Source organism: Carettochelys insculpta, chromosome 11, assembly GCF_033958435.1.
Source record: "Carettochelys insculpta isolate YL-2023 chromosome 11, ASM3395843v1, whole genome shotgun sequence".
NCBI lineage: Eukaryota > Metazoa > Chordata > Testudines > Carettochelyidae > Carettochelys > Carettochelys insculpta.
In genome coordinates, this window is record NC_134147.1 from 44,577,782 (window position 1) to 44,592,826 (window position 15,045).

General features: G+C 43.4%; 1 protein-coding gene across 3 annotated transcripts in view; it reads left to right on the forward strand.

The window, feature by feature from the left end:
• Positions 1-1,466: 1,466 nt before the first annotated feature.
• The window catches only part of PRICKLE2 (prickle planar cell polarity protein 2), a 107,929-nt gene continuing 94,350 nt past the window's right edge, over positions 1,467-15,045 (forward strand). For 2 of the 3 annotated variants that reach the window (XM_075005702.1, XM_075005705.1), the window contains exon 1: positions 1,467-1,697. The gene's annotated coding sequence lies outside the window, so the exon portion shown is untranslated. Of the gene's footprint in view, positions 1,698-8,889; positions 9,022-15,045 lie in introns of all 3 variants that reach the window. The other variant, XM_075005703.1, reaches the window with a different exon arrangement.

The following is a 15,045-nucleotide window of genomic DNA, read 5'->3' on the forward strand; positions in this document are numbered from 1 at the left end:
AACTTGGTCTGTGGACCCCTATCATGGAAGTCTTAGGCTGGAAACTGGCTGGGTGGAATTCAGCTGTAGATGTTGCTTTTGCTCAGCCCAGCATTTGGTGCAGCAGGAGAAAGGGCCCTGATCTGTGGGTGCCTTTAGCAGGGACAGCGCTTCCAAGTTTGCACCTGGAGATGGGGGTGTCCGCATACTTCTGGTTGGTCAGAAAAACAGAATGCCCTTCCCGTGATCTGAAACTGCCTGTTTGTGGTTACCTTGTGCCAGGGTGGAGAACCCTCATCCTGCAGTCTGGTTCCTTCCTGCCCCACACCCCCCACCTCTCTAATCCACCCTGCAGAGGGACCGCAGGCCTAAAAGGCGATCCAGCCTGCCTGGAGGGGAGATGACGCTACCCAACTACACTCCTCTGCTTCACTGCAGGACACTTCCAGCTTTTGTGCTGCACCTAGGCAAGGAGCCAGGTGCAGGTGACAGCCAGAGGGGGCAGCCATGCGAGCAGCCAGGTGGCAACACATCAAGTGCCGAAGCCACTTCTGCACTCCCCGCCCAGCAGCCAGGTGACAGCAGAGAAAAGCCAGAGCCCTTCCCTGCTTCAGTGCTCCCTGCGAGAGACGCCCCACGCTGCCGCCTCCTTCGCGACTCTTGGGAGCTTGGTGGAGCCAGGAGGAGCAGCCCCTCCCCGCCATATCATCCTGTCCCATATTTGGGACAGGGAGATATGATTGCCCTAATCACAGGTTGAAAACCACTGTCAAAACTGCAACATACCTACAGATTAATTCCAAACTTATCCAAATTGTGGACTCAATTCTGCATTTACTAAAATATGTCAGTTAACTTTCTCTAGGTTTTCACAACAATATAAGACCAAAATTTGTCATGGGGTCATAAAAGGCCTAAATCTTCTCCATGCTCACCGTTTGTTTGGAAATGAACAGCAATTTTCCAAGTCATTGGGCATCATGTAGGAAGTGGCACATGTCATAGGTCTGTAGTTTGTGATTTTATGAATAAGCCCCCAGTTTAGTGTAGGTATTAAAAGTTAGTACCGTGCTCAGGAGCATGCAAAGAACTGAGCTTCTTTACAGCTAGGTTCCATGGAAAAGCACATGTGAATGTGAACAGCACTGGGTTATTTTCAGGTGTGTTTTATAGCACAATAGTTAACCGTGAGATCCATTATTACTTTCAGAGCTACATGTGATTTGTGAAGCTTTTTCTACTGCCCTTCAATCATGAGCTGGGTTGGGTACAGTACCATTTCTTTAGCTCTCTTAGTTAACGCAGTAAGGGATGCTGGCTCTGGAGATCAGAATTCAGCTTGAGGGACAGGGTTGGGTTATGCCTCCTGTTTTTCACCAATAAGCTAGAACTCCAGTGGGCGTCACTGGAAACAGCCTGTGTGCTTTAACTCTCCAAATGACCTAGCTGCTACAAACAGCTTTCTGGAACAGCAAAGCCACTCCAAATGGCAGTGTTTTAGCCAGGCCGTGTGAGAATGCTTCTCCACCTCTCACTGAGTACCCCAGAGGGCCTCAGTCAGCATTTCGCTCTTTGCTGCAGCCACCACACTTTTCTCATTAGGAAGACATTGAAAAGACGTCTCTCCTTCTTTGCTCTCCATCTTTCTCTCTTTCCTTTCTCCTTCCCATTGCCGCTGTGGTTTTTCTGCACGTGAAATAAATGCCTTTTTAGTCGGGGTAAGTAATTGGGTTCAGTTTGTAACATAGAAGAGCATAAGACATATAATCTGCAGCTAATATTTACATTTGGGAAGTTGGTTTCAGTTGTAATTTTTCTGTTATCAAGCTGTAAACTCAGGGTTGCTTTTGCAATTAGGTAGGAAAACTGAGCTAAGTAGCTCAAATGTTGTGGAGAATTTTGGTCTCATTTAATTAATGCTGCTAAATAACTGTGCAGAGACTTAATTGACTAATCTAGGAAGTTATAATGTCTCTACTTCAAACGGAATTTTGGGGTCTTTTTTTGGTTTGTGTTTTTTACCTAGGGAAGTTTTAAAAGTTTAACTTGAGACAGTGGTGGCTTTGCATAGCTTCTGTTGCTAATTTCCAAACCACTTGTAGTTTGTGAGTTCACAAAGTGTCTGCAGTGTAAAACATTGTGGAAGTCTGAAGCTTATCTTTAGCTGAGTTCCAAAATGTAGAGTATGTCATCTCAGCTGCTGTGGGGATTTGTGTGGAATGACAAAATGCAAATCTTGAACCTTTTGACAGCTGTGTTTAATAGAGGCTAAAATGTTATTTTAAACTCTTGAATGTTGGATTTTTATATTTATAACATTAGAATGCATTCTAAGGCAAGTATAGCCTTTCTCTGATGTGAAATTAAAACAAAGTTTTTTTCTTTCAAGCAAAACAAGGATTTTTAAGTATCTAATAAAACATGCTTAATGCAAATGGCTTTTGAATGCTTTTGCAATTAAGCAACTAACAAGTCACATTTCACAAGTTCAATGGTTAGTCATAAATGACACATGTTTGGGTGAAAAAAAGATATTTCTCACAAATACAAACTAGCACGTAATCTACAGAACGCTGGTCTTCATTAAATTACTTTGGCTGTTTGCTGCTATAGATGTGTTTAACGTCCTCTATTTGCAGTTGTTTAGCCAGTGCAAATCATTTGCACAGTTTGGGATTCTTGCTTTCTTCAAGCAGATGTGTTTATCTGTGCAGCTGGCAGAGTCACTGGAGAACAGACATCGTGATCCTTGTATGCAGACTGAGCAAATATCCATTTGGGGAGGGAGTGGATTAGGACAGTTCTTAAAATAATCACTTGCAAAAACTTGAGAACTAGGCAACTGAAGGTGTCAAGTCAGTTAGGGCAGTGAAAAACTTGCATGTTTCAAATTCTGGTCATAAATACTACAAACTGCCCATTCGTTGGGATAAAAAAATAAAATGAACCAATATGGTGTATCTGTAGACTGCATGTGCATCCCATACCCACAGACCTGCACATAACCCCAATCATGCAAGCAGTTGGTTGATGAGTTAAATCAATATAAAAAATGCAGAAGAGAAATGTTATGGCTTGGCTTGCTTGACTTTATTTTTGTTGAGAGAAGGGAGTGTGTGTGTGTGTGTGTGTGTGTGTGTGTGTGTGTGTGTGTGTGTGTGTGTGTGTGTGTGTGTGTGTGTGTGTGTGTGTAGCGTGCACACGCACGCACACACATATTTGCTCTAACAAATAGTTGCTCCATCCTGGAGCAGAAGACGGTTCTTGTTCTTAAGGCAAATTCCTCTGAAAGTGTTAATCATTTACTTTGGATTTTTGTGGTGGAGGCTTGGAGATGATTAAATGTTCTGTCTGCAGGAAATTACCAGGGGATTTGAGTATTTTCCTGAATCAGCCTCAGATGGCACACAGCTTTTGGTGTAATACAAGAAAGCACTGTTACTGTGTAATCTTTCTGTGCTTTGCTGCCTATTGACAGAGCTGGCCTCCCTGAGTTTTTCAAAGCTCTGGTTACGCAAGAGCATTTTTCTTACCTTGCCATTTAAGTAATCGCAGCAACATACTGATTTCTGTAATGATCTTGATTAAGTTATCACTTATGTCCTTAATTAGGTGTTTGATCTACTTATACCTTCAATGAGTTTATATTATTTGCTCCATCTAGTGATTAGAATCTGTATGAATTATTCTCAATCCCTTTGCAAAGGTGAGTTCTTAGGAAACGCTAGAGCTCAAATTAAAGGGCTGAAGCACGGCTGAGCCAACATATAGTGGTTCTGTTTGACAGTTATGGCTTTTTGCATTGCGGGGTAGGGGAGTGAGGGAGTGGGAAATAAGAACCTCATTGTTGTCACTGCCTGGGCTACAAGTGGGTGCATCATTCATGAACAGAAAAAGTAAAGAGGTCAAGGGGAGCAGGAAACCAAGCATACACTTTTGTGTCACAGCACTGAGCTGCTTCCAGGGAGGCTACGCAAAATGGCATCTGTTCAGGACCTCTGTCTTCTGTCAGTGATACTTCTGAGCTACCGGGGATCAGATCCCAGTCAGTGAGAGAGCATGGCTTTTAGAACGCATGTCTCCAGAGAACAGGCCTATCTGCTTAAAATATTTCTGTAAGATACGGGTGCAGGTTTTAAATAGACCAGAGGGGACAGCTGAGGGGAGGCTACCTAAATATGCACCCAGGCATTTTAAATTCTGGCTGGGGAAAAAAAGAAAAATAAAGCAGGTACGCAGCATTTTTTGGTGTGTTGTTGAGAACAGGCCAGTCATTTCTATCTGTAGGTGGCAGTTGCTCTCAAACAGAGCAAGAATTTAACAGACTTCGAAAGCATGGTTTGGAAATGGGCATGTTCAATAATTGTATACACTAACTGGAGCTGGGGGAGGGGGCTTCTGTCTCCAACCCAACCAGGGAAAATATTTTAAGACGATATGCAATAAAAGCAGGCAAGACATGTTGTTGGGGCACAGGGCCACACAAGGGGTGTCTGTGTGTAGAGATGCAGCATCTCTGGAAAATCTTGGGGAAGGGGTTGTGTCCTTGGACCAGTGATGGACAACCTAGGCTAGTGAGCAGGCTGCATGAGTAACCCTCCTTTATCTCAGTGGGCCGCAAGGTTGTCGTTACCAAGATGATCTCCCAGAATAGGGTAGTTTGCTAACTGCGTTTGTGTGCCTAGAATGTGTGGTATGTATCAGTGGGGCTGTGGCAGAGCTTTGGTTGGTTGCACAAGGCACACACACCTCTCACCATCAGTGTTGCATGCCATCAGCAGAACACACATCCTTGCTTTGTGTGTCACTTTAGTAATACCGGCAGGAAAAAAACGAGGCAGCTGGAAATGAGCGGAGTCTGGCAACCCCATAGGTGGGCGATGGTAACAGAATGTCTTGCGGGTCACACGTAGAACCTCAATGGCCCATAGGTTGCCCGCTGCTTCCTTAGACCTTGCTAAATTCTGCAGCATGCAGGAGGCATGTTTTTTCGGAAGGGGTAGCTTTGTCTTCCCACTGAGCTGGGCAAGCGCTGTGTCTTGTTGGGACAGTCTGTTGGGGGCAAGGCTGGGGCTTTCTAGGTCTAACACAAGGTTTATGGGAGAGAGGAGAAGGAGTTTGTGCCCACGTCCTCTCTGCCCCCTCACAAAAGTCATGGACAGCCCCGCCTGGAATGCAGGTTCAGATCTTTGCACCGTGTGTCTGGGGAAGTGCTGCGCTGCACTTGTGCTAAAAACTCTGCTTGGTCACTGTTGGCAAGAGTGGAGTGAAGTCATGCATTACTCTCACACCCGTCCAGTACTGCAGGAGTTCCAGGGAGTTGTCAGAGTTCCTGAGCCAAATCCTTAACAGCTTCTTTGGAAACTATAAACGGTGTTTTATCTTTAAATGACCTTTCAGCTCCATTGGTCTGTGACAGGGCACCCAGCTGAGTCATGGAGCCCAGACTTTCCAGATAATAAAACACCTTCCTCCTCCAATTAGGAGCACACTGCCGTGTGTCCTTCCCATGCCGTGCTATCTAGTGGCTGTTGCAGGGCATGTTACTGTCAAATTAGCACACTCAGCTGTGCTAATGGGAAAAAGAACGTTTGATAACATCCTGTGGAAACCCCACTGAAGAAGTACAGCATCTATAGTAATGAATAGACATAACGAGGCATTACTGTTGCTTAGTGCAAGATCAGTTTTGGGTGTGTTCATCCAGTGGGAAATGGGAGGGGACGTTGTTGTCTGATCACAAATGTCAGTTAGTTACCAATAGAGGAACAACTCTTAATTTTAAAAATAACATCCTAGCTGGAGGAAGGGAGGGTCGTCTGTGATTAAGAAGCACCAACTAGTATTTTGTGTTAGGAACTGTCCTTACACGTGCCCTGAACAGTTTACAGTATAAATAGGCAAAGGAAGGAATAGTATTCCCATTTTACAGAAGGGGGGCTGAGGCATGCAGGGAGCAAATGGCTCTCTAAGGGAAACTGTGGCAGAGAGAGGAACTGAACACCAACCTCCTGGATCCTGGCCCAGAGCTTTTATCACAAGATCTTCTTTCTTTGCTTTGTCATCAAGCAAACCATCGCATTTCACAGAGTTTTCTGGGGAAAATTCTTGCAATAAAACATCCTATAACCCCTCCAAGCCTGCAAGGATTTTCTGCTTCAAATTTATGATGTTCTGGCTACCAAGGGCTTGAGTGACACATGAAGCCTTTAAACATGAAATCAGAAATGGAAAAGCCCCTTTAGATCAGTGGCTCTCAACCGGGGGTACATGTACTTCTTGAAGTACTTAGAAGTCTTGCAGTGGGGATTCAACTCATCTAGATATTTGTCTCATTTTAAAAAAGCTACACAAAAAGCACTAGCTAAGTCAGCACAAACTAATTTCGTACTGACAGCGAGGTGTATATTCTGCTCTATCTACTATAGGCTGAAAGGGAAGTACAGTTTTATACTTCAATTGATTTATAACGGTATGGTAAAAATTAGGAAGTAAGCACATTTTTGAGTAATAGCGTGCTGTGACACTTGTACTTTTAAATCTGATTTTGTAAGCAAGAAGTATTTAAGTGAGGTGAAACTCAGGGGTACTCAAGACAGATTGTACTCCTGAAAGAGGGGAGTCTGGAAAGTTCAAGAGCCCACTGCATTATATCTCTTAGGGTATGTCTACAGAGCAAAGTTATTTTGAAATAACAGCTACTATTCTGAAATGACGGTGCAAGCATCTGCACAATGCAACCACGGTTTTGAAATAATTTTGAAATAGCAGAGGCCTTATTTCGAAACTGGTAAACCTCATTGTATGAGGACTAGTACCTGTTTCAGAACAGGGGGAGTGTAGACAGGGAATAGAGCCTATTTTGAAATAAGCCGTAGTGCTTCCAGTGGCTCTGTTTCAGAACTGGCTCTGTTGTGTGTAGATGCTGTATTTTGAAGTGGATGAGTGCCCTTTCGAAATGCACTTGGTGTGGGACTGCGCTATTTTGGAATAAGCTATTCCAGAGTAGTTTATTTAGGAGTAATGCTGATGTGTAGACATAGCCTTAGAGCTCACCTTTGGCTTACTGTGTGCAGGGTATCATCCAATGCTTCCACATCCTCTTTTTCCACTGCCTTGCAATGGGATTTGGAGAATTACTCATCTTGGAGAACGTCCAGTTGCCTGAAATTGAGGTTTCCTGGCTCTCCATTGGTCCACAGAGCATTTGCTGGTTATCTGTGGAGAGCAGCTGCTGATGTGGTGTTGGCTCTCCTCACACTAAGAGAAATTAGAAAAATATAGAATGTGTTTTGAATGTGGCTTGGCCAGGTAAGCCATAGTGGCTGCCCCGAGGGATCTGCATTAGGTCCCCTGAGGTAGGGGTGGTACTCATGAGGTTATGCAAAGGATGGTCCATTCTGTGAAAAGGTTTGGGAATCACCATAGGTATTGCAGGGGAGCTGAGCGACTCCTGTCACCCCTGTGCAAAGTGTGCATGTGACGGGGGGAGAGAGAAGGGGGGTTCAGCTCTCACAAAAGGGGAGGGGCCTCAGGCAGAAAGGGAGGGGCTGGGGAAGCCTGCTCTCTGCATCACCCAGGGTGTGGCACTCCTCCTTTCCCCCAGTCTCTCATAGTCATGCAGAGCAGTGCTCCAGTGGCATTTTAAAGGGCCTGGTTCTCTGGCCGCTGCCTCTGTAGCAGCAGGAGTGGCTTGGGCCCCTCTGAATCACTGGGCCCTAGGGTATCCTCAGCTCATTATGTTCCTGGACATTTTTCTGTGCCTGGTGCAATGAACACTACCTGAGCTCTCTTTCATGGTCCCTTAGTCCAAGCTGTGTAGAGGCTTGTGTTTTGAGTTCCGAAGATGGCTGCTTGCCATCCTGACATGAAGCCTACATTTTCCTGCTCTTAATTTCATCGTATTACCCCTAAGTGCATACTCCCTTCATCTCCATCCTTGGTTAGTTACGCAGGACTGGCTGAGGCGTACCTTGTTAGAATGAGTTGGTTCCATATTTAAAATGGAAGCCCAAAGAGACACAAATTGGGATGGCCCCAACTAAAACAAAACTAAAAGGTTGCTTTATGGCCTTCAGATAAAGTTTAACGTATGTGCCAAAAGGGTTGTATATTCTGGATGAATTATCAAGCACTGCCAAATATGCAGGATTTACTCCTCTGTGTGTTTTAATTTTTAGTGATGACTAAATTTGAAATATACTGTTTTCTCCTCGTCCTTAAGGAACTTAACAAAACATGGCAGGTCAGATTCTTTGGTGCAGGATTCCAGTTTCACCCTGGTGTAACAATTCCACTCTGGAATAATGGAGAGGGAAATCAGACCCAGTACCTCTACACTGCAGCAGGAATGCTCCAGCTGGAAAACTCACACACACAGCTGTCATAGAAATCCCATGCGTCAGCTCTGGCACACTGCACACATTGGTTTCACCAGCTATAGAATTCGATATTTTAGTGCTGCCAACACCCATGATTTTATCACTAGCCTTATGTGGGAATCTCAGCTTTCGTTTTTTTTTAACTAAGCTTCCTGCCATAATGGTTGTAGAGAAACATTTGAAAGCATTAACTCTAACAGCTCACTAGCTAAAAGGCAAATAAAAAGAACCCATGTTGTTATTGAATAATCTCATGATTTAAACCAATCTCGTGATTTTGAGATCCTAATGCATGATTTTTGCTTGCTTGAAGTGGGCCAATACTGCATGAGGAATATTTTGTCCATCTTCTGCACCCACTCTTACAATAATTGCATTTCAGATTTGTTTGTACGTATAGTTTGAATGGGAGAGTATTAGGTTTCAGTTGGAGAAAAGAACAGTGAAAACTGTGTGGAAAAAAGTTAACATTTACCCACAGTTAGCATACAGCAGGATCTGAAATTACGTCCGTTTGTTGTGATTCTAGCTCAGATATCACCGTGGAGACTCTGCGTGAATGCTGAGTGCTTGATTAGAAATATTGTACTCTAGATGTCAGAAGCAACTGCTATGAGCCAGGCTGGATTCCACCTGAGTGCCGCAGAGGTTGTCTGGATGGGTAAGTGCCACTGTGGTTGTCCAGAGCTCTTACTGTTTATGTTTCAGAGGCAAGTCTCAGGCTATGTCAACACTAGGCAAAGTAAGTCAATGACAGATGTGCTATTCTAGCTATTGGAATTGCATAGCTATAATTGACCTAACTGCACTCGGCTTACTTGGCTGTCCCTACTAAACAAAGCCAATGGGAGAGTTTCTCCCACCAAACTCACTTATTCCTCTCATCTTGCGAGCAATACAGGTGTCAGCTGCAACCCCTGAGAGGTTGATTTTGTGCATCCATACTAGATGCACAAAACTGAATCGCAGAAGATCGACCCTGAGCAGGTCAGTCTTCTCGGCCAGTGTAGACAGAGCCTCAGCGGGGTAGCTTGTTAGTCTGTATCTGTAAAAACAAAGAATTCTGTGACACCTTAAAGACCAACAGATTTATGTGGGCACATGACGAAGTATGTTTTCCCATGAAAGCTTGTGCCCAGGTAAATCAGTTAGTCTTTAAAGTGCCACAGGACTCCTCATTGTTTCAGAGGCAGGTTATGTTATATAAAATCGAGATCCTTGTGCTTGGTTCTGCCATCCCTGAGGCCCATGTATTCTCATGGATGGTTAATGGAATTGTAGAGGTGTAAATGAAGCCAGAAGGAAAGAAATTTTCTGTAGTTGTGGCTCTGGGCTAGGCTTCCGGGGGATTGGATTCAATTCCTGTCTTGGCCACTGTGTAATCTGGAGTAAATCACTTAATTTTTCTGCCTTTCAATGTCCCACCTTTGAAATAGGGTAAATAACACTGCCTTTCACATAGCCACTGCCTGTCTGTTTAAATCCGAAGCTCTTTGGGAGCTGGGACTGTCTCTTGCTATGAGTACGTACCAGAACTAGCAGTGAGGCCCTGATGATCTTAGTTGAAGGTTACCAGCATATAAGTACATGAATATGACGATAATTTGTCCCCAAGGCTTTTCTGTGATGTCTTGTTGTTGACGTGTCTCTTCAGCCTTTCAGCAGAAACTCCTGGGTGTAAGGTAGAATGAGGTAATTCCTATTGGAATTCCCTTCCATGACCTGAAACTTGAGTTTTGTTTTTCTCCTGCCTTGGAATTGGACTGATGTTACCAACATTTCATCCTGTGTCCACATTTCCAGTTTGTGCTGTATTGCAAGGGGGTAGAAATGAAAGAGAAAGGTAGACTTTGGTAATGGCAGTGCTGCTTAATCACATCAGGACTCAAATGGGAAATATCCATTAAATATGTATTACCATGGTCACCAATCGCTGCCACGGGTGCAGGAGTGGCACGTGAGCCAATTTTCATCTGTGCTTGAGGAGGGAGCTCAGCCCTGCCCTTCCTCCCCCCATGCAGCGGGGAGCTTGCTCAAAGCAATGTGGATTAACAAAACACAAGCTGAGGCTATCAACCACCACCTAAACTGGAAAGCTCTGTATCCTAATTTATTTATTAATGAAGCTGTTGTAATTAGGACTATTAGTGACTTTAAAAAGTATCACTGGCACTCGGACTGTACAAAGAGGTCAAAAGGTAAATTTCAGAACTCCTCCTCAGAAAGGTTGCTGACACCTCATTTATTAGACTGTATTCATTAACATTCACATTGAACTGACAACAGACAGCAAAACTCTCTTGAGAATTCAAGTCTATGTCATGTAGTGAAGTAACTGAAAAGAGTTCTAATGTAGAAAGCTGTTCATGCTTACATTGTTACACTAATATAGTTCTTGTACCTTAATTGTACTTGGGATTGATAATGATGGTGTGAAGTTGGAAGTGTAAATTACCCTTAGGGGAATGTTTATGGTACATATTTTGAGACAGATTTCCTGACTGACACCAGCTTGGCTTCAAATGGGAGAAGGGATAGCTCAGTGGTTAGAGCATAGGCCTTAAAAACCTAGAGTTGTGAGTTCAATAGTTGAGGGAGCCTTTTTAAGGATCTGGGGCAGCTCCCTTCCAGTTCTATGATATGATATAAATTTTTCAGGCACAGTTGGTGATAATTTGACATCACACTTCCTGATTCATAGACACAACCACTCAGGGTTTCCTCTAATTTTTTTCCATCAGTGGTGGAATAAATTTTGTTATGTGGAACAAGGCATGTGCCGACGTGCACCACCAGTAGAAACATGCTGCCAGCTGTGAGTGGCTGTAGGTACTCTGCTTAACAGCTTTGAAGCACCTGAATCTCTTCTGGGCAGCTGTCAAAGCGCTCAGCTTACAGGGAACACTGCAAGGGGTATGTAAGCATGTGCAAAAGTAGCTAATGATTTTGGGGCACTTCTGTTTCTGATAACTCAACTTGGAGATATTTGAGAGGGGCTGGATTTTCCAGAGCGTGTGTTCTCACTGCTTCTTAAAATCTAGTTGACTCAAGGCCAAAGACCACAATCCATTATAGGTGTAAAATTATAGATCGTTTTATTTTGGAACACTAAATTATACCCTCAAAATTAGAAGCAGCGTTAGTGTGGTACAAATGCTCTTATTGATTTGGCAATTGTTATGAAATCACAAGTTGTAAAGCATTAAATTACTATGTGATAAATCACATTTTACACTTGGAATAACAAGCCAGCTAGTGCTTGACATGTATTTGACTATTTGTGACAGTATAATTAATTATAGTGTAATGGCATGTGTCAATATGTGTCCCTCAGTAATAAATGAATGTGTCTGAAGCACTATCAACCCAATACAAAGATTAAACATTTCTAAGGAGTGAAAGAAGACTGAGGGGTTTACCATTAAGTCATCTTGACAGTGGCTTTGTACCATTGAGAAGAAATTTGTTTAATTTGACAGCTGCAGGAAGTGAGGTTCCTAAAATAAATTGTGAAAAGATATAGGAAAAACACCTGCTTATTGTAGAAAGGAAGTTACGACTGATGGGGCTTTGTGACAGGGTAGACGAGGCCCTAAGGCCCCCTACTGGATGCTTTGTGGTCCTGCCACACCCCACCACATGAAAGGGCAGTAGAAAGATCCTCCTGACAGGTTAGAGTGGCTGCAGAGGAAGCAGCCAATCAGAGGCCAACACGGCCCTATAAAAGGAGCTGCAGCCGTAAGTTGCTCTGTAGAGCTCAAGAACTGAAGATGTGGGTTGGCGGGCTGAGTAGCATTGGCCATGGATAGCTCAGAGTGGAGAGCTCAAGGCAAACAGGATAGAGACCTGAGGTGAGGGTAAAGATGGCACAGGGCCATGGGGAAGTGGCACAAGGAATTAGAGCAGCAGAAGAATGGACACTGCAGATAGCTGCTATGTACAGGGTCCCTGGGCTGGATCCCAGAGTAGCGGGAAGGAAAGGGTCCCCCCCCCGACTCCCATTGACTGCTGGGAGAAGTGGCCTAGATGCTGAGGACTCCCAGAAGGGTGAATTGGACTAAAATGACCCACCTAAAGGGCTGGAGCCAGAAGGGTCCTGAGAAGGTGAAGACTTGCCTCCAGGAAGGAAGCCTCGGGGCACCACTTCATTCCAGAATGGGAACAAATCAAGAAATGTTATATAGGGCACTGAGAGAGGCTCTGTTGGACTTGTATCCTACAAGGGGGTTGTTTTGCTCTGCACATGGACAGCGTGTGACTCAGCCAGAGGGCTTCCATTAAACAAAGGGAGAGTGTGAGGACACACACTCAGCCAGGGGCACTCGCGAGAGGAGAGTTTAATCCCATTATAGGCTAATTTTGCAATCCATATATATCTGTTAATTTCATATGGACACTTCAGAGTCAAACACCGCAAATAACAGACCTGTAATTTCCAATTGTCTCATTTTTCTTTCCTGCAGTGCATGAGAAATGAACCTTATAGCTCGAAGTAACAATGAAAATTGCATGGCCCATTCTGCTGTCACAGTGCTGAGACTTTCCCACTATGCATCAACTTCTGTTGTGTCATATTTTGTCATTTCATGTAAACTGATGCAGTGTAACACAATGCGCAGACATGTTTAATTCACCTGCCTTCTACCCCCTCTGCTGAATAACTGATTCCTAACATTTGCAGGGATCGTTAGCCATGATTATGGCAGCACACTTGCTGAATTTGTGAGTTTGTTTATATCGCTTGCTTGAAATAGTTCAGATTCCTTTTGGGTGACTTGCATTTTGTCTAACAATAATCAAAGCTGCTGTGTTTTTCCCTTCCCATTTTTTTAAACATGTAGTTTGTCATTTGAAAAAGTATTTGTTTTATTGTGCTGGAACATTTGAGCAATCTTTGCGCAGGCTTCACATTCAAAGATTTGTTTCCAGCCTTTCACGTTGAGTTGATTGGCCTTGTAATTCAGCCTTTTGCGTCAAGGCGATTGGCCTTGTAATTCCATGATTTCACCACCTGTGTGCTCTCAGTAATGAAAGCGTACCAACTGCAGTCACTTTGGAACCAAATATTTCCACTTTCATATCCATATTTTATGAATATTTGTATATTGTGGTATTAATGTGGTATCCCCTAACCTGTGTACATAACCCAGTCACATAGTGAGAGGCATTCTCTGCCTCCAGAAGTTTATAGGGTCAGTAGCTCAGACAGATGAAGAGGTAACGGAAAGGAACTATTGATATCACTGTTTTATGGATAGCCCAACGGGATTTGGTGATTTGCCCAATGATACCCATGAAGTTTTTGACAGAACCTGGAACTGAGCTCTGCTCTCATGAGTTTCAATCTGGGATCTTAACTACAGGACCATCCATTCTCCCTAAAAGTAAATTGTCATTATATATTAACATTCCCAGCTTCTTGGATGAGCATATGGGGACAGATTGCTTTCTCAAAGAGCAGCACAGAATCATATTCATAGGTACCAGGTCAAGAAGAGATCATTGTGATCGTTTAAAATTACTTCCTCTGTGATACAGGCCAGAGAACTGCCCCAAAATTGTTCCTAGGGCAGATCCTTTAGAAAAACACCCCATCTTGATTTTAAAATGATCAATGATAGCAAATCCAGTGTCCCTCGATAAAGTGTTCACTGATTAATTACTCGCCCAGCTTGATTTACCACACAGTCCAGATTGCTGTGCATCAGTAACCTATTCTCTTCACTCCCTTAATTTTTGTGTAATTTACAAACTTTTATCTGTGATGGTTTTATATCCTTTTCCAGGTCATTGACAAAATTGAGGAAAGAGGTCTGTAAAATGTGGTGTTGGATAGTTGTCTAGCTGCCTCCTGTTCATAGTCTTGACTTATTCACGATGGCTATAGCACCCCCATTGTCAGCCAGCTTGATTATAATGTCCACGTTATTTTTGAGCCTCTGGACAGCGTAGCATTCAGCAAAGTTGAGATTGTATTTCATTTGGTGGCGTTCGCATATAATTTCAGTCTATGCATGGTTGGGGAAACACTGTATATAGTACATTTCTGCTGCTTTGTTTTGTTGACGTACAGACTAACATGGCTACCTCTCTGTTACTATTCAACATGCAAGGCACTACATTTAGCTGTTTGGAATGGAGATCCATCAACTATAAGAAACAGCTCGTTCAGATCCAGACAGACATCATCTTTCTCTCCAAATGCAAAAAGACGGACATCATACCCAAGGGATTGACAGTGAAAAACCCATTACAATCAACGTACTACACCGATTATAGTGAGAAGCTGTGCCACACACTCTTTGAGAAACTGAGGAACCACTTGATCAGTATCCTATACAGCAAGCAGGAAAGGATAGAGAATGACCTCCTGAACTTGAAAGTCTTGTAGTTATCTCAGACAGGACAATTAACGTCCCTCACCCCCTTCCTTCAATCCTATTTGATTTGTCAGTTTTTATTGCAAATGTCTTTGGTCCTCTGTACTTATAAATGTCAGTCTGTGTTGGAAATGAAATTGATCTGATGAAGTGGGTCTGTCCCGTGAAAGCTCATCACCGAATAAATCATTGTTAGTTTTTAAAGTGCTATATTTCTGCTGCTTTCTTTTGTTGGAGTACAGACTTACACAGCTACCTCTCTGTTACTATTCAAAAATATTAAATAGCATTGGAACAAGAGTCCG